Source organism: Solanum verrucosum, unplaced genomic scaffold (assembly GCF_900185275.1).
Source record: "Solanum verrucosum unplaced genomic scaffold, falcon-dt-bn FXZP01000206.1, whole genome shotgun sequence".
Classification (NCBI taxonomy): domain Eukaryota; kingdom Viridiplantae; phylum Streptophyta; class Magnoliopsida; order Solanales; family Solanaceae; genus Solanum; species Solanum verrucosum.
Window position 1 is genome coordinate 2,668,399 of NW_026020104.1, and position 27,135 is coordinate 2,695,533.

The window sequence follows — 27,135 nt, forward strand, 5'->3', positions numbered from 1 at the left end:
TTAGCCGGAGTAGTCTCCGTCTTCTTTGCTTTCTTTGCTGGTGTTGCTGCTGCTGCGGATTTGGCCTTCTTCATTACAACCTTCTTCTTCGGGGTTGTTGCTTTCGGCTATGCGGCAGCAACCTTCTTCCCAATCGGTGCCTTCTTTGGCTTCACAACGGCGACGGGTTTCACAAAAAGATCTTTTTAGATTTTTAGATAGGTTAGTATTAGTGTGAGTAATGGGTGTATCGGGTGGGTTAAACGGGTCGTTGGGTGGGTATTTGAATTTTGGGTTAATTAATTTATCAAGTCGGGTTGAGCCGTAAAATTGCGCCACGTGTCCCTAATTATTCTTCCGTTAGTGGGAGCGGCAAATGTGCACTGATTATTGGATGGCAAGGAATTTGATGTCCGAAAAGTATGACGAAGGATATTGACATACCATTTTCGAAAGTTCAGGGGTATATTTATCCTTTTTTCCTATCATGTAAAGAAGTGATCATGTACAAATTTCTTTATTAAATAAGTGTTGGACTTTCTTTTTCTTTTTTCATTTTCACTCATTATTTTTATAAGTATCTATCAATTTTCTCATGATGAATATATAACAATAAGAGTTAATATATATATATATATATATATATATATATATGTAAAAAGTGTCACGTGTCAGCACCACAAAAAATAATATTTTAAATTATATTAAATTCAAAAATAAAATTAAAAAAATGAGTTTTTAAGGAAATACTTAAATTAAAAAATAAATAAAATGATCTGTTTTAAAATTTAAAAATTTAAAAAACTTCATATACTCTATAAATATATATATGTTACACCTACTGGCTACAAGAAGATAAAATCAGAAAAGGAGCAAAAAATTATTAACTAACTAATTATAAATATGTGGCTAAAATAACTATTCCATGTGATGGAGTGTTTTTAAACATAATTTTTATTGAACTAATGAAATTAATTTAAAATCTGAAATTAAAAATTAAAAATATTTTAAATCTTAAAATCTTTTTAAGGAGAAGAATATTTATGCACGATGGAGTCTTTTTTTTAAAACATAATTCATATTGAATTAATTTTTTTATTTAATAAATTAAAAATATTTTAAATTTTAAATTTGAGAATTTATTTAAATCTAAAAAAAATTAATTTTAAGCAGAGAAAAGAAAAATATAATCGTATCATTTAAAAAATATATATACTCTCACGTTTAAAAAAAAATACATAAATAACTACCCCAATAATGCTCTGCTAAATTTTAGGAATAACAAATTTATGTTTACATTTACATAAATTTTAAAAAAACAAATCAATTTAGCCTATTGTTATGTAAACTATATTTCCACAAAATATCTGATAGACAATTGCATGTATAAATAATGATGCTATAACTTAGGAATTTAAAATATATTGCGTGTACACATAATAATGCTATTATTTAGTAGTTAAAATATATTTATATAAAATTAAATATTGAATATAAAATTAAATATGTTAGCACCACAAAAATTCTTAAATTTTCGGATTTAAAAATTATTAAATATTACATCTACTCATCTTTTTAATTATTGTTCAATGTCATATATAACTTATTTAGTGCTCCTATCTATTATTTATATATATATATATATATATATATAATAAAAGTCTAAAACAAATAATTTTGGAAACGTGGGTGATGAGTTGTGTAGGGAGAAAAACAAGCTAATATTGTTATTTATTTTTGTTTATGCTAATTATAAAATATTATCAAAATTTCCTAAATAATTAATTTGAAATTTAAATTTTAAAAAATAAGTAACTAATCTTATCCTTATCCTTGAAAGCACCTCTTTTTTAGATACTAAAACGTGTTTTTTGCTCTTCTTTTTTCTTTATTTTCTATTTATATTTAATATTCTATTCCGTTAGGATGTTGAATTTAAAAACAATTATAATTCAGTTTTTCAATTTTTATTCTTAATTTAAATTAATTATGTTGATAGTTACAATTTAAATAGGCAGTTTTAAAACATCCACTACCTTGCTATTTCTGAACATTTTTTTTAATCAATTTGTAAAAGTGTAAATCTTTTCATTAAAAAATATAGTATAAATCTATATTTCACAAATATCATGCAAAAAAGATAATTGAGCATCCAACTATATAATTCCCTTTATCAGTTTTTCTAACAATACATTTATTGTTATTCACTTAAAAAAAGAGTTTTAAAACTTTCGACTACACTCTCAATTTTAAATAAATTGTAAAGTTTTTCATTTATTGATTATTCTTTTTTAAGTAAACAAACAATAAATTAGAGGCATTGTATATTTTTATTAGAAAAATGCTATACATTTCCTTTATCAATTTTTCATAAGAAATAAATAAAATAGATTAAATAATAAAATAAACAATCTGTTTTTAAATAAAATTAAAACTATCAAGTAGCAAAAGAGCAAACAATCAAATATAAACTTAGAATTTAATTTAAAAAATATAGTGATATACGAGTTACTAAAAGAGCCATAAAATATAAAATATTCGTGTTGCAAATTAATGGCTGTATTCATTAAGATTATTTTTATCTTTAAATCAATTTTCTGTTATATTTTTAACACAAATTTATTATGGTAAAGAATATTTTGAATCTTGTGATTTTGAATAAAACATATATAAAATGTATCAACATGTCATTTAATATTATAAATATAAGTTTTTAGGTACTTCCCCAAACTTCTACATATTTTCTCGTTGGTCCTCCACTGATTGAAGATGTTAGAATTAATAAATTATTAACATATTTTTTTAAATTCAAATGACATAAAAAGAATAAAGTATAAATACGAAAAAATATTTGAAGTCTGATGTTTGATCAAAGATAAAATAATCATACAATTAATAGTATCCTTAGATATTTTCTTAATATAATATATTATTAAAAAACCTAAAAGCTTAGCTGACATAGCTATATGTATTATTTAAAAAAACTAAAATCTTAGCTGATAGCCTATAGGTATAATATTCTAATAAATTAAATTGTGTTTAATAATATTAATTTAATGTGCTCAAATAAATAAGTTAATGACTTGTATATTATTATTATTATTATTATTAAATAATAATAATAATAATAAATTAAATATATTATTAAGTGCATAATATATTTTATTAGTTATTTTAATTATAAAATTATTACATTTTAAATTATCTGTATAACGCGCGGTCACGTATACTAGTTATGTGTAATCTATATATATATATATATATATATATAAAGCTGGATCTTCAGCCCGCTGATGTGACATGCCTCAATGATCAGGAAACCTATTTATCTATTTACTCATATTTTTGGAGGATTTTTTTTTTTCCTATTTTCAAACCTAAATTGATTCTAATTTGTTACCGTTTAATTTCCTCAATTTAAGGCTATAATAATTAATGGGTTTAAATTAATTAAAGTTTAAGAAAGAGAAAACTATATTGATGTGGCATGCCTCAATGATCAGGAAGCCTATTTATCTATTTTCTCATATTTTTGGAGGATTTTTTTTTCCTATTTTCAAACCTAAATTGATTCTAATTTGTTACCGTTTAATTTCCTCAATTTAAGGCTATAATAATTAATGGGTTTAAATTAATTAAAGTTTAAGAAAGAGAAAACATACCGTTTAAAATTCCAATTCTTAATTGTAATTAGTAGCCCTTAACCGTTTCCTCAAATTAAGGCTATAATAATTGGAGAAATCATTTACAATTCTAAATTCAGAATTAATGCTTTTCAACAGCCAAAATATTAAGGTCCTATAAAATCATACTTCATTATTTAATTCCATTAATCTTTTCCTTCTCTTTATAAATTTATTTGGGTTTGTTGATTTGCTAATACTATTCTAATAGTTAATAAAAAAGATGTCTAACTTTATATTGTCTAATTTGGCAGGAAGTTCAAAATGATTTGAAAAGATCTTCCCATGGAAATTATATCAATTTTTATGGAATATTGTGAAGGTGAGAACAACGTCTGAACTTTGGTTATCATGAAAAGTTACATAATGTTTTTATAATTTATATATTTTTTGGTTTTGTATATTGTATTTGGTATCCACATTGTAGCCTGATTATATATGGATTCACAATGCGCAAGGCTTCATTTGGAGCGAGCACTTCCTACTAAAGAGTTTTTTCATACTCAAGATTCAACTAGACATCTGATTAAGAGAGTAACAGTCTCTTTCAATACACCTCATCTTTTCGTGTTTGCTTATAAGTTTCTGCCTCCGAATAAATGTAACTTTTTAGTTTTATTGTGAAACATATGTTAATTCATGCGTAGAGTAAATATATAATATTTTCGTATTGTGAAGGTAGTTGATTACTAAATTGTTGATACTGTAATGTCAATCATTTTTAAAAATGGTATCTACACACCTCCATTACTTTTGCAGCCTTGAATAGTCATTAACAAAAAAATTAATGGTGACCTCCTTAATGTGTTCTATCTCTTCCCTTTTTCTTCTGTATTTTTTTCTATTTTATTTATCTGTTTAATATGTTAACTGTTGACCTTTCTTTTATAATATTATTAACTAACGAGTAAATATGTTTGAATAGGATTCAGTTCCCCTCTCCATTATCTTTTCTCTCTACTTCATCAAGTATACATTTAGATGAGAGATATATGTCCTATTTAAATTTTAAAGGTAAAAATTACATTAAATAAATAAAATCATTATCATAATTAATTAGTTAAAGATTATATTAAATAAATAAAATAATAATCATAATTAATTAAGTAAATAAGTTTTGAAAAGTACTTTTCAAATTTGGTAAGAAAATATTGCCTACAAATGTAGATACACATTAATATCATCTTATATTTTTATATTTTAAATATTTGAATATAGAAGGCTACTCTTTTTGGAGATAAAATAAATAAATCTTATGTTATTGATATTTAAATATGTGGAGGCTGCTGTGTCAATGAAAAAAAAAATCAATTTTTTCTTTAAAAAAAATAGAAATTCTTTTACCTTTTCTTTTACGTGTATGTATGTGAATCATAAGACATATTTTTCAAAAGATTACTATTTATCAGGCTAATTAAACATATTAAATTCATGTTCAACAATTTTGATATTTTGAATAATATAAAATTAAGATTAAATCAATGGTATTAATGAATCTTCAAAATTTATGGAATTTTACCAATTTTGAAGAGTATTTTTCTAATTTTATTTACTTAATTATGGTTAGGAATATAATATAATCTTGACCTATAAATATTAAATAATACATGTCTTTCATCTAAATGTATACTCTTGATGAAATGGAGAAAACATATAATGAAGAGAAGCCGGATCGGGTTCAATATAATTCATGTATTCTCTCTCATCATGATTTACGACAAATATATCTCTATTTATTTGTTTTTATTATGGGGGAAATGCATAAGTACCTCCCCAGCCTATGCCCAAAATCCCTGAGACACACCTAACATTTACTAAGGTCCTATTACCCCCCGAACTTATTTTATATATAATTTTCTACCCCTTTTCGGCCTACGTGGCACTATGTCGTAAGTATTTTAAGTTGTTAATTATTGTATTTTATAATACTCAAAAATGATCAAAATGCCATTAAATTGTGCCAAAATTTAACTAAAATTCCCCTAGTAAATAATTTGGTGTAAAATCTCTTGTTGTTAATTGTTTTGTCAAAAAATATCCTATTGTTACTTAATACTACTACTATTATTATTATTATTATCAAATGAATGCTGAATTGGTTGAATTCTGCAAAAAGGAAATTGATAGTTTATTATAAAAGGGTTTGATAAAGCCTTCAAATCTCCTTGGTCATGCACTGCATTTTATGTCAATAATGCAGCTGAAAAAGAATGTGGTGTTCCCAGGTTGGTAATAAATTATAAGCCTTTAAACAAATATTTGAAATGGATTAGGTATCCTATTCCAAACAAAAGGGATTTGTTTTCAAGATTATACGATGCCAATATATTTTCTAAATTTGATTTAAAATCAGGTTATTGGCAGATTCAAATATTTAAAGAGCACTCTTATAGTACTGCCTTTAATGTTCCATTTGGACAATACGAATGGAATGTTATGCCATTTGGGTTGAAAAAACGCTCCTTCTGAATTTCAAAAATTTATGAATGATATTTTTAACCCATATTTGAATTTTATCATTGTCTATATTGATGATATCTTAGTTTATTCAAAGACTCTTGAAATGCACATAAAACATCTGGACATTTTCAAGAAAATTGTTATACAAAACGGTTTGGTAATTTCTAAACCAAAAATGAGTTTATTTCAAACTGAAGTCAGATTTTTAGAACATCTTATTTTCCAGGGGAAGGTTACCCCAATTCAACGATCAATTGATTTTGCTTCAAAATTTCCTGATGTTATTACAGATAGGACACAACTGCAGAGATTCTTGGGAAGTTTAAATTATATTTCCCCTTTTTATAAGAATCTATCTCGTGATGTAGCCCCGTTATACGACAGGTTAAAGAAAAATTATAAAACTCCATGGATTGATAGTCTCACCAACTTAGTAAAAAATATTAAACTTCGTGTTAAATCTTTGCCGTGTTTAACTCTTGCTAACCCTACTTGGCAAAAGATAGTCGAGACTGATTCGTCTAATATAGGTTATGGATTAAATCTAAAGCAAATCAATCCTCATGATAAAACTAAGTATTTAATTCGATTTCATTCAGGAAAATGGAATGATGCTCAGAAAAAATATGCTACGGTGCCTCATGAAATGTTAACCATTGTTAAATGTGTTTTAAAATTTCAAGATGATTTATATAATCAAAAGTTTCTTGTTAACACTGATGCTCAATCAGTCAAATATATGTTTGATAAAGATTTTAAGCATGATGCTTCAAAATTAATGTTTGCTAGATGGCAACCACAACTAGCCCCTTTTGATTTTGAAATAGTATATAAGAAAGGAAATGATAACTCTCTCCCAGACTTCCTATCTAGATAATATCTTCAAAATGAATAACAGTATTAGCAACTCAAAGAATGGTGATATTCCCATCTCTCTTTTCTTTACAGAAAAAAAGATTAATTACAATATTAAAGGTTCTTCCTCTCAATCGATACATGAAAGAACTAATTTGTTGGAAAATTATAGATGGAATGGTGATGGACCTTTTCCTATCAATGGAAGAATATAATACTTATTATGACGCTTATTGGGAATAAATCTCGATGTTTTGTTTGTAGGATGGAACCCCCTTTGGTAACTAAGGGTCGAGGAAAGGGAAATAACCCACGAGGAAGGGGAAGATACTCCCCAAGTTCATCGAGATCGTCATACGGATCTTCATCCAATACTCCAATTATACAGAAAGGAGGAATGAGTTTATTTAATTTAAACTCAAAAGCTCAAGTGGCAGCTTCATCAGTACATCTGGAAGATATTTCAAAAATTAATCCACTATATGCCCAACTACATACATATTTATCACAAAAGCAAAGTAATACCTTTGCCTCAATAGCTAAAGATGATGTGGAGGATATCAAATCATATGAAAAGGTAGAAAAAAGAGAAATGATATTCCTCTTAGAAAATTTTGAGATACAAAGAAAAGAAGAACCATGGAGGATATTCCAACGGTATTTACTCAATGGACTTTATTTCCCGGGTGAATCATACAAAACTCGGTCATATTATGAAAATTTGCTGAAATGCACAGGTGTTGAATTTCAGCACTTTTCAGGTTATAATACCAGCGAGAATGTTTATAACTTCTCAAAAATGATTATAAAACAAATAATTTCTATTGAAGATTGGGGTATTTTCTCGATGACAGAAAGGCACTTTAGCCTTAACAAAGTCTCTATGAAATTTACATATTGGGATTATATTCAGGCTTTTAATAAAGTACTCTATTATAACAACGAGAGACACACACATACTTGGTTCATTAAAGTATGTGCAAAGATATTTGCTAACTCCATTCCAAATTGGTTTTTAAACTGGTGGTCATATCACGGGCCAACGATAAAAATATTATCCGAACCATTTCTCAAGTTATACAGAGAATGGGTTAAGGTTTCTCCAGACCTTAACAATCTATATCACCAAGAACACGTTTGTTATATGCAACAAATCGAACAAATATATTTCTTTGTAGAATTTTCTATTCCATGGATTCATAAATGGGCTCCAGAAGTGAATTTCACTGAAGAACAAATCCCCTATTTATATCAAACTTATTACAACAATTTTTGGGATAAACTAATGAAAAAGGATCCCCAAACAAAGTCCTTATACAGACAAGAGCTATTGGACTTGATTTCCAAGACAATTCAAGATTATAATAATTGCTGACACTTCAGTGAGACATATGGCGAGAAGAATTTCTAACCAAGATGAGGATGATCAAAACAAAATGATTTATAATTATTTGGAAGAAGTCAAGAAAAACCTTCTTCTTAATATAACGCACTACGCAAAATCAGATTCATCTATGCGCAGTGAAATAAGTGATGATACTCACGAGGCTCAGTCATAAGAATCAGAAAGGCCGGTTTCAGAAGACACACTGAAGAAAGCAGAAGATTTCCTTTCAAAACTTAAAGATAAGATTTAGCGGATAAGCATTATCAACAGTAGAAACACTGTTACAATAGTAGATATACTGTTTCTAGGACCCACATAGGGGACCCTCTACTACTATTCCTAGATGCTTTTTAGTTTCTATAAATAAGTTTGTTTTGTTTTAGAAGAGGCAGGTTCAGAACCACTCTCTCTCTTATTCTCTTCTCTTGTATTATAAGTTGTGAGTTTGTCGGAGAATGCTGAAATTGTTAAATAAAGAAAGTTTTAAGGTACTTATTTTTTTCCTTTATGATCTTTACTTTATTACTTTCTCCGATCTAAGTTGTGACTATGTCCGGCTAAAGAATTATATCTATGTCGGATAACTAACTTCATTCTTATATCTACCATGAAAGATCTAGACTTTATCTAAATATGAATAAATTTATATATAATTTCTTGACTTGGTTCCAAGATGGTGGTACAGTCAGATTCAATACAACAAGTTAGTGGCTTTGTCTTAGAAAATCCATCTAGCCAGCCGTTCTCTCAGCCCAAAAAAGAGTAAAAGGGCACCTTATACCCGGTTAGAACTGCTAGAAACATGGGCTCACTAACAATAAGTATTTGAATCTCGACAAACCCTTTGCTTGGGTAAAAGGATTAGATCCTTCTATACAGTCATTAAACTATATAAAAATTTGTATATATTTCGATTCGAATTTATTCCTTGAATTCGGATGTTAACAAGCTAGATTGAAGATGACTGCGCGAATTATCGCCCGTCTTCTGAGATCCTGGTTTCGTCTCCACTATCTATCATAGCAATATCAGTTATACCCACCGATTATACTCGGCACCCAACGCTCCTTCTGAATTCCAAAAAATTATGAATGATATTTTTAACCTAGGCTTTGTCTTAGTGACTCCGTCTAGCCAGCCGTGGTCTAGTAAAAGGATTAGATCTTTCCATACAGTTATTAAACTATATAAAAATTTGTATATATTTCGATTCAGATTTATTCCTTGAATTCGGATGTTAACAAGCTAGATTGAAGATGACTGCGCGGATTACCGCTCGTCTTCTGAGATCCTGGTTTCGTTGGTATCAAAGCCTAGGAACTTTCATGGTAAATTTGAGATTGATGTGAAGTATTTTGGCATAGATATATTTTCTTGATCATAGATCTAGGAGATACTAGTACTAAAAGTACCCGACTGGAAGAGGTAGATATACCTCAAAACCTTGATTTGTTAAACAAATGGACTATTCCAAAAATTGATATAAAAACCATTTATGATTATGGTTGGTTTGATAAGATCTCTAATAAACAGTTAATAAAAACTACTGAGCAATCTCTAGCGTTAAATTAGTCTGAACAGACTATTCGTTTGTTGAATAAACGCGATATTGATATTTATAAGAATCAATACAAGTTCTTGCATATTGGCATGGTTCAAATTGCTTTCAAACCCCTAACTCTTAAAGGGTTACCTAAGACATTTTTAGCTGCTCTTCGCGATGCGAGAAATTTGAATTTTAGACAATCTTTGATGGGTTCAATTGAATCCACGGTGGCCTATGGTCCAGTTTATTTTAATACTCAGCCAAATTTGCAGTTATCTTTGATTGATTTGAATATATTAGATGCTTTAACTTTGAATGTTAAGACGCATGATTATAATTATGCACCGGGATCTGAATTAATTTGTTTATCTTATAGAATCTATTTCAAATTATTTGCTACTTTGAATCCTAGATGTAAATTATATGATACATCTGATCAAAATATTTAGTGGAAACTAATTTCGCTAAGTCTAAGGTCACCACTATAAGACCCATAAAATGGGAAGAAATTAATTTTCCTACTACTTGGACTTTAGACTCTGTTATACCTCTAGAACAAATGACTGTTGCTGTCACTAATTCTGAATTTTCTCATATTACTCAAAATGTTGATGGAAAGATTTATATTTAGTTTGATGAAAAAAGTGTTCCTTATAATAGACATTCTTTCTCATATGATAGAAGATTACTTGCCATCCAACACATCTCGCCAATTGACCCTAGTTATGGTCCAACTCGAAATCGTGCTGCTTCTTTACATACTTTACCTTCGGTCATATCTGCTGATAAAAATAAAATAAAAATTAATCCTCGATTAAATATTGTTCAAACAAATGATAAATCATCTGATATTTCTAATAAGGATATTCCTTCTGCATCCGGAATGAATTTCAATCTTAATGATACTTAATGATGAATATACACCAAATTGAACGCAAAAATCTCCTAACTGAGATCTTTCTCTAAGCTTATCAATCTTAAGCTGCCTAGAGAGTTTTAATTTGTTGTACAAATTAATACCTTCTTGGGTGCAAACTCCTATTAATTTTCCATAAGTAAAATTGCCATAAGGAATAGCTCCTTGTGAATTCCTTAGAGTTTTTTTAACTCTCTCGGCAAATAAAGGAGGTAAGCCGTCTATGAATATAGCTTTCCAGTGTTCAAGATCATTTTCGGGTAGTTCCATTACCCGACTTAGATAGGTGTCCTTATACCACCTGAATTCTCCTAAATGCCTACATCGAAGACCATTTAGCAAAGAACGAACAATCCCATATTGATTGGTAAATCTACCATTGAAATGTTTGAGAATAGTCAAGACTAGGGTATAAACAACGTCTTCTCTATTTTTTACTAAGGCAAATCCTAGGTTATCAATACATTCATTAGTAGCTTTAGCATTGATTATGACGGCTTTTGCCTCCGTGCTCATATAATTATCCCACCAGAGCTGTTGGACTTGATTTTCTAGACAATTCAAGATTATAAATCAATTCCTCATATAGGAATAATTGCTAACACTTTAGTGAGACATATGGCGAGAAGAATTTCTAACCAAGATGAGGATGATCAAAATAAAATGATTAATAATTATTTGGAAGAAGTCAAGAAAAACCTTCTTCTTAATATAACGCACTATGCAAAATCAGATTAATCTATGCACAGTGAAACAAGTGATGATACTCACGAGGCTCAGTCATCTGAATCAGAAAGGCCGGTTTCAGAAGATACACTGAAAAAAGCAGAAGATTTTCTGTCAAAACTAAAAGATTAGATTTAGCGGATAAGCATTATCAACAGTAGAAACACTGTTACAACAATATATATACTGTTTCTAGGACCCACATAGGGGACCCTCTACTACTATTCCTAGATGCTTTTTAGTTTCTATAAATAAGTTTGTCTTATTTTAGAAGAGGCAGGTTCAGAACCACTCTCTATTTTTTGTACTCTCTCTTATTCTCTTCTCTTGTATTATAAGTTGTGAGTTTGTCGGAGACTGTCAAAGTTGTTAAATAAAGAAATTTTTAAGGTACTTAGGATGTAACACCCCGTATCCGAAAATAGACCAGATTGCAGATTTCTAGTGTTGCAGGTGGCACTCACGGGCACCATCCACGGACTGTAGGAGGACCCACGATCCGTCCTGCAGGTCTGTGGTTCAAGTCAGCAACCTCCCTCAGAACTCAGCCAGAAATTTAGATAAGTATTGACCCACGGACGGACCTACGGTCCGTAGGTCAGGTCACGGACCGTGGTTCGTGTTCGTGGATCGATGTCCCTAAATCCCAGCTTTAGTTCCGATTGATGGTTGACCAGCACAGACCGTCATTTGATGCACGGTCCGTAGGTCTGACCGTAGGTGAGGGTAGCAGCCAGTTAGATGAAAATTTGTGATTTGGGTCAAATCAGATGGTCATAACTTTTAGCACAAAAGGAATTATGTGTCCCATTAACTATGATATGATAGATAATTGAATCCTCTTTGCAACGCCACCTAGTTTGCTAAAATCCAACCTCCGAGTGAAAAGTTATGCTCCTTTTAGTGAAGCCTTGTCGGGCAGACTCGACCGACGACTCCAATCGACGGACCGTCGATTGACCTACGGCCCGTCAGTCCCGTCCGTCGGTCACTTCGACAGCAGTTAAGTCCGGGGTCTTTTGGTCTTTTCCTATTTCGTTTAACCCCTAAGGTACGTTATTTAGACCCTAAATCATGAGGTTTTAGTCAGTTTAAGCCTAGAAACATAACTAGAACTTATCCAAGTCAAATCATTAATCAAAACATAGAAAATTAGAAGCAAGAGAGGAGAAAAAGGTCAAGAACCCTAGTTCAAGAACGCAACAAGGTTCCATCAGTTCCAGCCTCGAAATCGAAAGATTTCTCCGTGGAATTCGTCACCAGGTATGTGGGATTTTACTAGTGGGTTCCTTTTGCCCATTAGGTCCCAAGAAATCAGTCAGTTTCTTGATTCCCTTATTATGAATAGACCTAAGGTTTATAGAATTACAGCAGATCATCATGAATTAGTTATTAACATGTTCCAAATCATATTATCATGTTATTTCTCAGTTTATTGCATGAATTTCAGAACCCTAGCTATGTATTTCTTTAGTTCTTGAATTACACATGCTAGGTCAGATATCTCAGTTATTTAGTTATACATGCCTCAGTTATTAATGCATCATTATCAGATTAATTGTTGCATTCTCATTTTTCATGTTCAGTTTTGAGCTATCCAGTAACTTACATAAATTCAGTCATAATGTGTTAATCACTTAATCTATTGGGAGTAGTATAATACTGAGTTGGACTAGGGTTCAGCGTACCCATATAGTCCAAGAACTACGAGCCACGTAGGTGTAAGTCCCCTCTGTGGGCAACATCAGTTTAGTGATCCCGCCAGCATGCCTCTATACCTCTGGCAGGGTATATTGGGTCCTCTCGATGGGGCGTATACATCGGACTCCACATTTAGCTCATGTGGTTTTATGTCGGTTATTAGTAGCTCCCATTGTTCAGTCAGACTCTATTGCATTGACCATATTTCAGTACAGTCAGTATTCAGTCTCAGCATGTTATAAATTTGGTCATTGCATTCAGTTAGCTCAGTATTCAGTATCTATATCATGTTTAGATTATTTCATTGCTTTATTGCTTTGTTCAGTTATATGTTATTTCAGCTTTACTCTATCGTGCATGCTCAGTACCTTTCAAGTACTGACGCATACATGCGCTACATCTTCTCGTCATGTAGGTTCAAGTTCTCAGCATCCAGATCATGCTTAGATCGGTTCCCGATCTCCAGTTCAGCAGAATTAGTGGTGAGTCCTCATTCTCCGAGGACAATAGTCATGAGTTTCTTTTTAGTATTTTTCGTCTTTAGTTTCAGATTTTCTAGACTTAGCTGGGTCATGTCCCAGTACTTCTAGTCAGTTTAGAGGCTTATTTCAGACATCAGTTTTAATTTATCTCAGTTATAGTATATGGGTATTCCCCATCTTTTTCATTTTATTTATGATTTAGCTTCCGCATCAGTTTATCTTCTTTAGTATGCTCATGATCATGCCAGTAGGGTTAGCTTGGGATCACTGTGGTCCTAGGTCCCGTGTCCGCGTCTCGGGCGTAGCTCGGGGCGTGACAAACTTGGTATCAGAGCCTTAGGTTTAAGTGTCCTAGGATGTCTGAAAAGCCGCATTAGGTAGAGTCCTTTTCATGGATGTTTAATGCGCACCACATCTAATGAGGGGAGGCTACAAAGTGTTTTAGGAAATCTTCATCTTCTTTTTACTTTTATCGTGCGTAAGGTATGATCTAAATTACATTCTAACTCGACGTTCTATGTTTCAGTGATCATGCCTCCTCGTAGAGCTTATGCTAGGAATGTGAATGCCAGGAACGCAAACGCAGCTCCTCCAGTTCCAGATCAGGAAGTCTCAAATGCTGAATTCAGGAATGCCATTTAGATGTTGGCTCAGAGTTGTCACTTACCAAAACAATCAGCGAGTTCAAGCTCATGTGAATGCAATTGGTGGATCAGCAGCAACAAAGGTCCATGACTTTGTTAGGATGAATCCGCATGAGTTCTTAGGATCGCAGACTGGTGAAGATCTCCAGAATTTCTTAGATGAGATCAAGAAGATCTTTGAGGTGATGCAGGTCACTGGGAATGATCGGGTTGATTTAGCATCTTACCAACTTAAGGATGTGGCTCATATCTGGTATACTCAGTGGAAGGAGAACATGGGTACAGATGCAACTCCTATTACTTGGGATTGTTTCAGCGAAACATTTCTGGACAAGTTTTTCCCCATAGATTTGAGAGAAGCAAGGGCCCAGGAATTTATGAACTTAAGGTAGGGTAACATGACTGTCCAAGAGTATGGGCTCAAATTTAACCAACTCTCCAGGTATTCTCCTCACATGGTTGTTGATTCCAAGGCTCAGATGAATAAGTTTTTGTATGGAGTGTCAGACTTAGTGAAGACCGAGTGCAGGAATGCTATGTTGTTGGGAGACATGAACATCTCTAGGCTCATGACTCATGCTCAGCAGGTTGAGGGTGATAAGCTTAGGGAACAAGCTAAGGATACTAAGAAAGCAAGAACAGGTAACTATGAGTATTCCCAACAGAAATTGGTTGGTGGAAATCGCTCGCATTTTCAGTAGAAGTCTTCGACTCCAGCCTCTTCATCAGCTAGTGTTCCATCCCCAAGTTCCGTAATGATCAGAAAGGTAGGGCGTCAGGCTCTAAGTCTCAAGGTAGTGTTTCAGGCACCAAAACCTACCCAACTTGCCCGAAATGTAGTAAGAACCATCCGGGCGAGTGCCTTGCAGGTAAGGAAGGATGCTTTGGGTGTGGTCAGTCTGTTCATAGATTGAAGGATTGTCCTTCTAGACAAGGTCAAGGAGGAAATAATGGTAGAGCTCAGTCTAAAACTTCAGCAACACCAGCAGGTCGCCCAACTCAGCAGGGTAACTCTTCTGGTACTAGTGGCGGACATCGGCAAAATAGGCTCTATGCTTTTCAGGCTCGTCAAGATCAGGAAGATTCTCCTGATGTAGTCACTGGTACGTTATGAGCCTTTGATCTTGATGTTTATGCATTGTTAGATCCAGGGGCTACTTTGTCTTTTGTAACTCCTTACATAGCAGTCCAATTCAGTGTTAGCCTAGAAATTCTTTCAGAACCCTTCTCAGTCTCTACTCCAGTCGGTGACCCAGTTATAGCTAGACTGGTATACAGAAATTGCCCTGTCATAGTATCTCAGAAAGTCACCTCAGCAGATCTTGTAGAGTTAGAAATGGTAGACTTTGATGTCATTCTAGGCATGGATTGATTACATTCCTGTTATGCCTCAGTCGATTGTAGAACTAGGATTGTTCGTTTTCAGTTTCTAGACGAACCAATCCTAGAATGGAAGGGTAGTATCTTAGTGCCTATGGGTCGATTCATTTCTTACCTTAAGGCCAGAAAGATGATCTCTAAGGGTTATTTCTATCATCTAGTTCGGGTTAAGGATTCTAGTTCCGAATCCCCAACTCTTGAGTCAGTTCCTGTTGTCAGTGAGTTTCCAGAAGTGTTTCCAGATAATTTTCCCAGAGTTCCTCCCGAAAGGGAAATCGACTTTGGAATTGATCTCTATCCAGATACCCAGCCTATATCTATTCCTCCTTACAGAATGGCTCCAGCTGAGCTTAAGGAATTGAAAGAATAGTTGAAAAATCTTCTAGATAAAGGCTTCATCAGACCTAGTATTTCGCCATGGGGTGCACCAGTGTTGTTCGTAACGAAGAAAGATGGTTCTCTCAGAATGTGCATTGACTATAGGCAGTTGAACAAAGTCACAATCAAGAATAAGTATCCCATCCCCAGTATTGATGACTTGTTTGACCAACTTCAGGGTGCTAGTTATTTCTCAAAGATAGACCTCAGATCAGGTTATCATCAGCTTAGAGTCAGAGATATTCTGAAGACAGCCTTCAGAACTTGGTATGGTCATTACGAATTTGTAGTTATGTCATTTGGACTAACCAATGCTCCTGCAGCTTTCATGGATTTGATGAACAGAGTGTTCAAGTAGTACTTGGACTTGTTCGTTATAGACTTTATTGATGATATTCTCATTTACTCTAGGAATGAGGAAGAACATGCGAGTCATTTGAGAGTTGTTCTACAAACTCTCAAAGATCGCCAGTTATTTGCAAAATTTAGTAAGTGCGAGTTTTGGTTACAATCAGTTGCCTTTCTTGGGCATATTATGTCTAGTGAAGGAATTCGAGTAGAGTCCCAGAAGATAGAAGCAGTGAAACAATAGCCCAGACCTACCTCTGCTACAGATATAAGAAGTTTCTTGGGTTTAGCGGGCTATTACAGACGGTTTGTGGAAGAATTTTCATCCATAGCCTCACCATTGACTAGGTTGACTCAGGAAAAGGTTAAGTTCCAGTGGTCAGATGATTGTGAGAAAAGCTTCGCAGAATTGAAAACTAGGTTGACTACAACTCCTGTCTTGACTCTACCAGAGGGTTCAGATGGTTATGTGATCTATTGTGATGCATCCAGGGTTGGCCTGGGTTGTGTGTTGATGCAGCGAGGTAAGGTTATAGTTTATGCTTCTAGAAAACTTAAGGTACATGAGAAGAATTATTCGACTCATGACCTCGAGCTTGCAGCAGTGTTGTTTGCACTCAAGATTTGGAGACACTACTTGTATGGTGTTCATGTAGATGTGTTCACAGACCATAAGAGCCTCCAGTATGTATTCACCCAGAAAGAGTTGAATCTTCACCAGAGAAGGTAACTTGAGTTTCTCAAAGATTATGATATGAGTGTGCATTACCATCCGGGTAAGGCGAATGTAGTAGCAGATGCTCTTAGCAGATTATCTATGGGTAGTGTAGCACATGCTGAGGAAGAAAGAAAAGAGCTAGCAAAGGATGTTCACAGACTTGCTCGCCTAGGAGTTCGTCTTATGAGCATATCAGATGGTGGTGTAACGGTTCAGAATGGGGCATAATCTTCTTTGGTAGTAAAGGTTAAGGAAAAACAAGACAGTGATCCAATCTTGTTTGAACAGGGTGCAATCCACAATCAGAGAGTGGAGGTTTTCTCCCAAGGGGGAGATGGTGTACTTCGCTATTAGGGTAGATTATGTGTTCCTGATGTGGGTGAATTGAGATAGCATATTCTCGCAGAAGCCCACAATTCCAGATATTCTATTCATCCAGGTGCCACTAAGATGTACCGCGATCTGTGGGAAGTCTATTGGTGGAAGGGTATGAAAAGAGATATAGCAGATTTTGTGGCTAAGTGCCCCAATTGCCAGCAAGTCAAGGTAGAACATCAGAAACCAGGAGGTATGACTCAAGAGATTGACATTCCTACTTGGAAGTGGGAAGTGATCAACATGGACTTCATCACAGGTTTACCTCATACTTGCAGACAGCATGACTCCATTTGGGTGATTGTTGATAGGGTTACTAAGTCTTCTCGCTTTTTGGCGGTCAAGACTATAGATTCGGTGGAGGATTACGCCAAGCTTTACATTAATGAGATTGTGAGGTTGCATGGGGTTTCTTTGTCTATCATCTCAGATAGAGGTCCTCAGTTTACCTCTCATTTCTGGAAGTCATTTCAGAAAGGTCTTGGTACTCAGGTTAATCTTAGCACAACATTTCATCCCCAGACGGATGGTCAGGCAGAATGTACCATTCAGACCTTAGATGACATGTTGAGAGCTTGTGTGATCGATTTCAAGGGTAGTTGGGATGATCACCTTCCTCTTATTGAGTTCGCCTACAACAATAGTTACCATTCCAGCATTCAGATGGCCCCTTATGAGGCATTGTATGGGCGTAGATGTAGATCTCCAGTTGGTTGGTTTGAAGTAGGTGAATCAGCCTTGATAGGACCAGATTCAGTCCTTGATGCTATGGAGAAAGTGCAACTCATTAGAGATAGACTTACGACTGCCCAGAGTCACCAAAAGTCTTATGCAGATGTGAGAAGAAGGGAACTAGAGTTCCAAGTTGATGATTGAGTTTTCTTGAAAGTGTCACCTATGAAGGGGGTGATGAGATTTGGCAAGAAAGGAAAGCTCAGTACCAGATATGTAGGCCCTTACCGAATCTTGAAAAGGATTGGTAAAGTGACTTATGAGTTAGAGTTGCCAGCAGACTTAGCAGCAGTGCATCCAGTCTTTCACATTTCTCTTTTGAAGAAGTGTGTGGGTGATCCAATATCCATAGTGCCATTAGAGAGTGTGGCCATGAAAGATAGTCTCTCATATGAGGATGTACCAGTTGAGATTCTCGATTGTTAAGTTAGAAGGTTGAGAAATAAATAAGTCGCTTCAGTCAAGGTTTTGTGGAGGAGTCAGTCCGTAGAGGGAGCTACTTGGGAAGCAGAAGCACCCATGAAGTCCAAGTATCCTCACCTCTTTCCTTCCGATTCCATTCCAGCTTGAGGTAATAGTTCCTCATCAGTTTTTCAGTCATTCATGCATAAATTCAGTCTTAGATTCATGTTCCTCCAGTTGTACTTGCATTTTTAGCGTATTTGCATGTTCTTGGAACTTAGTTTATTCAGAAATTCAGTTCTCAGTGTTTAGTCGTAGGGATTGCAGCCCTCTCCCTCCATTTCAGTTAGTTGAGTCTTCATTCGAGGACGAATGGTCCCAAGAGGGAGATAATGTAACAACCTGTATCCAAAAATAGATAAGAATGCAGATTTTTGGTGTTGCAGGTGGCACTCACGGGCACCATCCATGGACCGTAGGAGGACCCACGATCCGTCCTGCAGGTCCGTGGTTCGTGTCAGCAACCTCCTCCAGAACTCAGCCAGAAATTTGGCTAAGTGTTGACCCACAGTCGGACCTACGGTCCATAGGTCAGGTCACGGACAATGGTTCGTGTCCATGGATCAATGCCCCTAAATCCCAGCTTTAGTTCCGATTGGAAGTTGACTAGCACAGACCGTCATTCGATGCAAGGTCCGTAGGTGAGGGTAGCAGCCAGTTAGATGAAAATTTGTGATTTGGGTCAACTTCAGATGGTCATAAATTTTAGCACAAAAGGAATTATGTGTCCCATTACCTATGATATGATAGATAATTGAATCCTCTTTCCAACGCCACTGAGTTTGCTAAAATCTGACCTCCGAGAGAAAAGTTATCCTTGTTTTAGTGAAGCCCTATTGGGCAGACTCGACCGACGACTCCAATCGACGGACCGTAGATTGACCTACGACCCGTCAATCCCGTCCGTCGGTCACTCCGACAACAGTTAAGTCCGGGGTCTTTTGGTCTTTTCCTATTTCGTTTAACCCCTAAGGTACGTCGTTTAGACCCTAAATCATGAGATTTTAGTCAGTTTAAGCCTAGAAACATAACTAGAACTTATCCAAGTCAAATCATTAATCAAAACTTAGAAAATTAGAAGCAAGAGAGGAGAAAAAGGTCAAGAACCCAAGTTCAAGAATGCAACAAGGTTCCATCAGTTCCAGCCTCGAAATCGAAAGATATCTCCATGGAATTCGTCACCAGGTATGTGGGATTTCACTAGTGGGTTCCTTTTGCCCATTAGGTCCCTAGAATTCAGTCAATTTCTTGATTCCCTTATTATGAATAGACATAGGGTTTCTAGAATTACAGCAGATCATCATGAATTAGTTATTAACATGTTCCAAATCAGATTATCATGTTATTTCTCAGTTTATTACATGAATTTCAGAACCCTAGCTATGTAGTTCTTTAGTTCTTGATTTACACATGGTAGGTCAGATATCTCAGTTATTCAGTTATACATACCTCAGTTATTAATGCATCATTATCAGATTAATTGTTGCATTCTCATTTTTCATGTTCAGTTTTGAGCTATCCAGTAACTTACAGAAATTCAGTCATAATGTGTTAGTCACTTAATTTATTGGGAGTAGCATAATACTGAGTTGGACTAGGGTTCAGCGTACCCATATAGTCCAAGAACTACGAGCCACGTAGGTGTAAGTCCTCTCTGTGGGCAACATTAGTTTAGTGATCACGCCAGCATGCCTCTATACCTCTGGCAGGGTATATTGGGTCCTCTCGATAAGGTGTATACATCGGACTCCACATTTAGCTCATGTGGTTTTATGTCGGTTATTAGTAGCTCCCACTGTTCAGTCAGACTCTATTGCATTGACCATATTTCAGTACAGTCAGTATTCAGTCTCAGCATGTTATAAATTTGGTCATTGCATTCAATTAGCTCAGTATTCAATATCTATATCATGTTCAGATTATTTCATTGCTTTATTGCTTTGTTCAGATATATGTTATTTCAGCTTTACTCTATCCTGTATGCTCAATACCTTTCAAGTACTAACGCATACGTGCGCTACATCTTCTCGTGGTGTAGGTTCAGGTTCTCAGCACCCATATCACGCTTAGATCGGTTCCCGATCTCCAGTTCAGCAGAATTAGTGGTGAGTCCTCATTCTCCGAGGTCAATAGTCATAAGTTTCTTTTCAGTATTTTTAGTCTTTAGTTTCAGATTTTCTAGACATAGATGGGGCATGTCCCAGCACTTCTAGTCAGTTTAGAGGCTTATTTTAGACATAGTTAGATTCAACTTAGAATTGAGTTAATATCTTCTTTGTATTAAACTCATCAGTTTTCCTTTATCTCAGTTATAGTATATGGGTATTCCCCATCTTTTTCATTTTATTTATGATTTAGCTTACGCATCAGTTTATTTTCTTTAATATGCTCATGATCATGCCAGTAGGGTTAGCTTGGGATCACTTGTGGTCCTAGGTCCCGTGTCCGCGCCTCGGGGGTAGCTCGGGGCGTGACATAGGCGATGATTTGAGCCTTCACTTTATCGTTTAACGGGTCAGTAACTCTCTTCATTCTACCATTTGCAGACATTTTTTTTCTTCAATTTTTTTATCGAACATATATTTGACTGATTGATATTTTTATCATTGGCCCGTGGTATGACCACCAGTTTAAAAACCAATTTGGAATGGGGTTAGCAAATATCTTTGCACATACTTTAATGAACCAAGTATGCTTGTGTCTCTCGTTGTTATAATAGAGTACTTTATTAAAAGCCTGAATATAATCCCAACAAATAAATTTCATAGAGACTTTGTTAAGGCTAAACTGCCTTTCTGTCATCGAGGAAATTCCCCAATCTTCAATAGAAATGATTTGTTCAATAATCATTTTTGAGAAGTTATAAATATTCTCACTAGTATTATAACCTGAAAAGTACTGAAATTCAACACCCGTGCTTATCAGCAGATTTTCATAATATGACCGAGATTTGTATGACTCACCCGTGAAATAAAGTCCATTGAGTAAATACCGTTGGAATATCTTCCATGGTTCTTCTTTTCTTTGTATCTCAGAATTTTCTAAGAGGAATATCATTTCTCTTTTTTCTACCTTTTCATATGATTTGATATCATCTACATCATATTTAGCTATTGAGGCAAAGGAATTACTTTGCTTTTGTGATAAATATGCCTGTAGTTAGACATATAGTGGATTGTTTTCCGGAATATCTTTCAGATGTATTGATGAAGCTGCCTCTTGAGCTTTTGAGCTTAAATTAAATAAACTCATTCCTCCTTTCTGTATAATTGGAGTATTGGATGAAGATCCGTATGACAATCTCAATGAACTTGGGGAGTATCTTCCCCTTCCTCGTGGGTTATTTCCCTTTCCTCGACCTTTAGTTACCCAAGGGGGTTCTATCCTACAAACAAAACATTGAGATTTATTCCTAATAAGCGTCATAATAAGTATTATATTCTTCCATTGATAGGAAAAGGTCCATCACTATTCCATCTATAATTTTCCAGCAGATTAGTTCTTTCATGTCTCGATTGAGAGGAAGAACCTTTAATATTGTAATTAATCTTTTTTCTGTAAAGAAAAGAGAGATGGGAATATCACCATTCTCTGAGTTGCTAATACTGTTATTCATTTTGAAGATATTCTCTAGATAGGAAGTCTGGGAGAGAGTTATCACGTCCTTTCTTATATAGGATTTCAAAATCAAAAGGGGCTAGCTGTGCTTGCCATCTGGCAAATATTAATTTTGAAGCATCATGCTTAAAATCATTATCAAACATATATTTGACTGATTGAGCATCAGTGTTAACAAGAAACTTTTGATTATATAAATCATCTTGAAATTTTAAAACATATTTAACGATGGTTAACATTTCATGAGCCACTGTAGCATATTTTTTCTGAGCATCGTTCCATTTTCCTGAATGAAATCGAATTAAATACTTAGTTTTATCATGAGGATTGATTTGCTTTAGATTTAATCCATAACCTATATTAGACGAATCAGTCTCGACTATCTTTTGCCAAGTAGGGTTAGCAAGAGTTAAACACGGCAAAGATTTAACACGAAGTTTAATATTTTTTACTAAGTTGGTGAGACTATCAGTCCATGGAGTTTTATGATTTTTCTTTAACCTGTCGTATAACGGGGCTACATCACGAGATAGATTCTTATAAAAAGGGGAAATATAATTTAAACTTCCCAAGAATCTCTGCAGTTGTGTCCTATCTGTAATAACATCAGGAAATTTTGAAGCAAAATCAATTGATCGTTGAATTGGGGTAACCTTCCACTGGCAAATAAGATGTCCTAAAAATCTGACTTCAGTTTGAAATAAACTCAGTTTTGGTTTAGAAATTACCAAACCGTTTTGTATAACAATTTTCTTGAAAATGTCTAGATGTTTTATGTGCATTTCAACAGTCTTTGAATAAACTAAGATATTATCAATATAGACAATGATAAAATCCAAATATGAGTTAAAAATATCATTCATAATTTTCTGGAATTCAGAAGTAGCATTTTTCAACCAAAATGGCATAACATTCCATTCGTATTGTCCAAATGGAACATTAAAGGCAGTTCTATAAGAGTGCTCTTTAAATATTTGAATCTGCCAATAACCTGATTTTAAATCAAATTTAGAAAATATATTGGCGTCGTATAATCTTGAAAGCAAATCCCTTTTGTTTGGAATATGATACCAAATCCATTTCAAATATTTGTTTAAAGGCTTATAATTTATTACCAACCTGGGAACTCCACGTTCTTTTTCAGCTGCATTATTGACATAAAATGTAGTGCCATGACCAAGGAGATTTTGAAGGTTTTATCAAACCCTTTTGTAATAAACTATCAATTTCCGTTTTGCAGAATTCAACCAATTCAGCATTCATTTGACAAGGACGAGATTTTGTAGGTATATCATCCTCAGAGAAAGTATCTTCATATGGAAGAGTAACAATATGCTTTTTTCGATTCCAAAAAGCACTAGAATGATCGGCACAAATATCAATGGCCATCTGTTCAGATATTAATTTAATCTTTTCTTGTACTTTAGTTGATCTTAAAGTATCAAATATATTCATGCTAAATAATTCAAGTTGTAAGGAATCCACATGCTTTTGTTTCATATTAATTAGAGCATTAATATCATGAGAAATAGGATCAGTAACAAAAGTATAACTAATGTCTTGGTCTTTGTAAGTAGCAGAAAAACCTTTAGCATTTATGCTGGTAAAAGGATAGAGAGCATTTATGAATGGGGTGCCAAGTATAATCGGTGGGTATAACTGATTTTTAACCAGGAAAAAGAACTGTGGAACGTAAACTTTATTCTGGCAAATGCGTTTATTAGGCAATTTATACTTTATATCTAAAGCATGCCCTGAACCCAATCTTACCATATGCGTGGTTTTCTCAAAATACTTAGTAGGTACAAACCCTTTCTGAATACAACTAACATCAGCTCCACTATCTATCATAGCAATATCAGTTATGGAGAAAGTATTATCAATTAGTATGGTACATTTAATATACCATTTATGAGCTGTAACAACCTGCATCATTCCTAAAAACATATTTTGTTTAGGATCACAATTAATAGGTTTTGCAAGAGTATTTTCTTCAACAATATTTTTACCTTTGTTGTTAGTGGACTCAATCTGAGTAAGACGGTGATCACAAATAATCTTATTTTGTTTAAGAGATTTAATCTCTTGTTTCAGCTGTTTGATTTCTCCCTTTAAGTCATCAAAAGAAGTATCACGAATAATAACATGCTGATTAGAAAGTCTATTATTGACTTCAGATAAAGAATAAGGTGCAGAATATTCAAACTCATTTTTCAATTTTTCAACAACATTAGATGAGCTAGCCTTATTATTAGCAGCAAGATGAATAATCCTTTCACGCAACGTGTTATCAGTAACTTCTTTTAAAATTTCTATCACGTTATCAGAAGTAATAGTATTAATATTCATATCTTCAAATTAAGATTGTAATTTATAAAATTCATCATGTTCACAAGAGCAAATATCACCTCTACATTTACAAGAATCTATAGTTGCTGACTTAGTATTACAAGATGTTTCAGGTTTATTAGTTTCAGATCCTGATTCAGAATAATCGTCATCATCATAATCAGACTCAGAATCAGAGGTGTACAAGAAACTATAGACCTTATCGTGCAAGTCTTCCTCTAACTCAAGAGTTTTAAGCTTTCCAAGCCTACAATCTAGTGCTATATGCCCGAATTTTCCACATTTGTAACACTTATGCGAGATCTCGCCTAGATCTATTCTTGGTAAATCTATTAGATTTACGATGAGTCCTTCGCTCTTCTCGTTCTTCTCTAGACCTTCGCCTAGATCTTCTTTTCCTATGAGGTTTATCTGGATTAGAGTCTCTAGATTCTCTAGGTTTAGTCTGTTTTCCTGAATCTGATAAACCAAATTGAACGCAAAAATCTCCTAACTGAGAGATCTTTCTCTAAGCTTATCAATCTTAAGCTGCCTAGAGAGTTTTAATTCATTGCACAAATTAATACCTTCTTGGGTGCAAGCTCCTATTAATTTTCCATAAGTACAATTGCCATAAGGATTAGTTCCTCGCGAATTCGTTAGAGTTTTTTTAACTCTCTCGGCAAATAAAGGAGGTAAGTAGTCTATGAATTTAGCTTTCCAGTGTTCAGGACCATTTTCGGGTAGTTCTATTACCCGACTTAGATAGGTGTCCTTATACCACCTGAATTCTCCTAAATGCCTACATTGAAGACCATTTAGCAAAGAACGAACAACCTCATATTGATTGGTAAATTTACCATTGAAATGTTTGAGAATAGTCAAGACTAGGGTATAAACAACGTCTTCTCTATTTTTTACTAAGGCAAATCCTAGGTTATCAATACCTTCATTAGCAGCTTTAGCATTGATTACAGCGGCTTTTGCCTCCGTGCTCATATAATTATCCCACCAGCCTCTAAGTTGGCCAGTAAAACTTGCAATTATCATCTTGCAAATAGTTCTATCAGTGTTATTAACACTCTTGCAAATAGTAGCATACATAAGCATTCTATGAACAAGTATAGTTAATTGCCTATCAGTCAAACCGTCGAGATTCCATTCATAAATCTCACTTCCGCTATAAGAAGTATTAGTTTGGTTCCAATCACGTTCTTCTATCAGAACGTCTTGAGGAGTTGGAAGGGGATAATAATACGTTTGCATACTAGGTTGATGAGCATACTTAGTATTACCACTATTCTTTTTGGGATAACCACGAAGTTTATTAATTTCTAATTCAACTTGATTTTTAAAATCAAAGGTGGTTTCCATTTCATCTGCAAAATCTTCAGATAAACTGATGGGTTTTGCCCAAATTGTGAAAACTTTTTATCAAGAAGATTTTCAAGATCAAAGAGTGATTTAAAGATAAAATCCTGAATCTCAGGAGGTCTCTGAATAGGCACATCAGGTTGTTTAGACGAAGAAGCCTGCTCAGGAAGTTTTAAATCATTTTTAATCTGACCAATTAGAATTGTCAGATCGTCCAATTTTTTTATCAAGAGAACTAATATGTTCTCCCAGAACTTTCACATAAAGACCTAAATAGTTGTTTTGAGAAATAAGATTATTAATCTCGTTAATACTTATTGTAGCCACATCATTTTCAACGAATTTTTGGAAAGCAGTGAAAGTAATACCTGTATTATTAGGAAGTATAAAAGGTGCCTGAGGTGGATAAATATCTTTAATAATATTATGTGATTCATCTTTATAAGACGGTGCAAGTACTTTAATGAATAAAGGTAAATAAGTGGTTATAAACCAAGGTACGAAGAACATAATATGATTATGCAAAGCATAAGTTTCATAAAATTCTTGTGAAATATTATGCAGATCTTCTGTGCTATAAGTGTCAAAAAACCAAGTTTTAAACTGGCTCCATTTATCACTTGCAAATTCGTTTTGAATATACTTTCTTGCCAATGAACCTAGACTAAAATCGATTTGGTGTACATTCATCATTAAGTATCATTAAGATTGAAATCCATTTCGGATGCAGAAGGAATATCCTTATCAGAAATATCAGATGATTTATCAATTGTTTGAACAACATTTAATCGAGGATTACTTTTTATTTTATTTTTATCAGCAGATATGACCGAAGGTAAAGTATGTAAAGAAGCAGTATGATTTCGAGCTGGACCATAACTAGGGTCAATTGGCGAGATGTGTTGGATGACAAGTAATCTTCTATCAGAAGAGAAATAATGCCTATTATAAGGAACACTTTTTTCATCAAATTGAATACAAATCTTTCCATCAGCATTTTGAGTAATATGAGAATATTCAGAATTAGTGACAGCATCAGTCAT

The 27,135-nt window shown here is 33.9% G+C and overlaps 1 pseudogene; it reads right to left on the bottom strand.

Moving 5' to 3' along the window:
• LOC125825083 (uncharacterized) lies at positions 1-27,135 on the bottom strand (annotated as a pseudogene).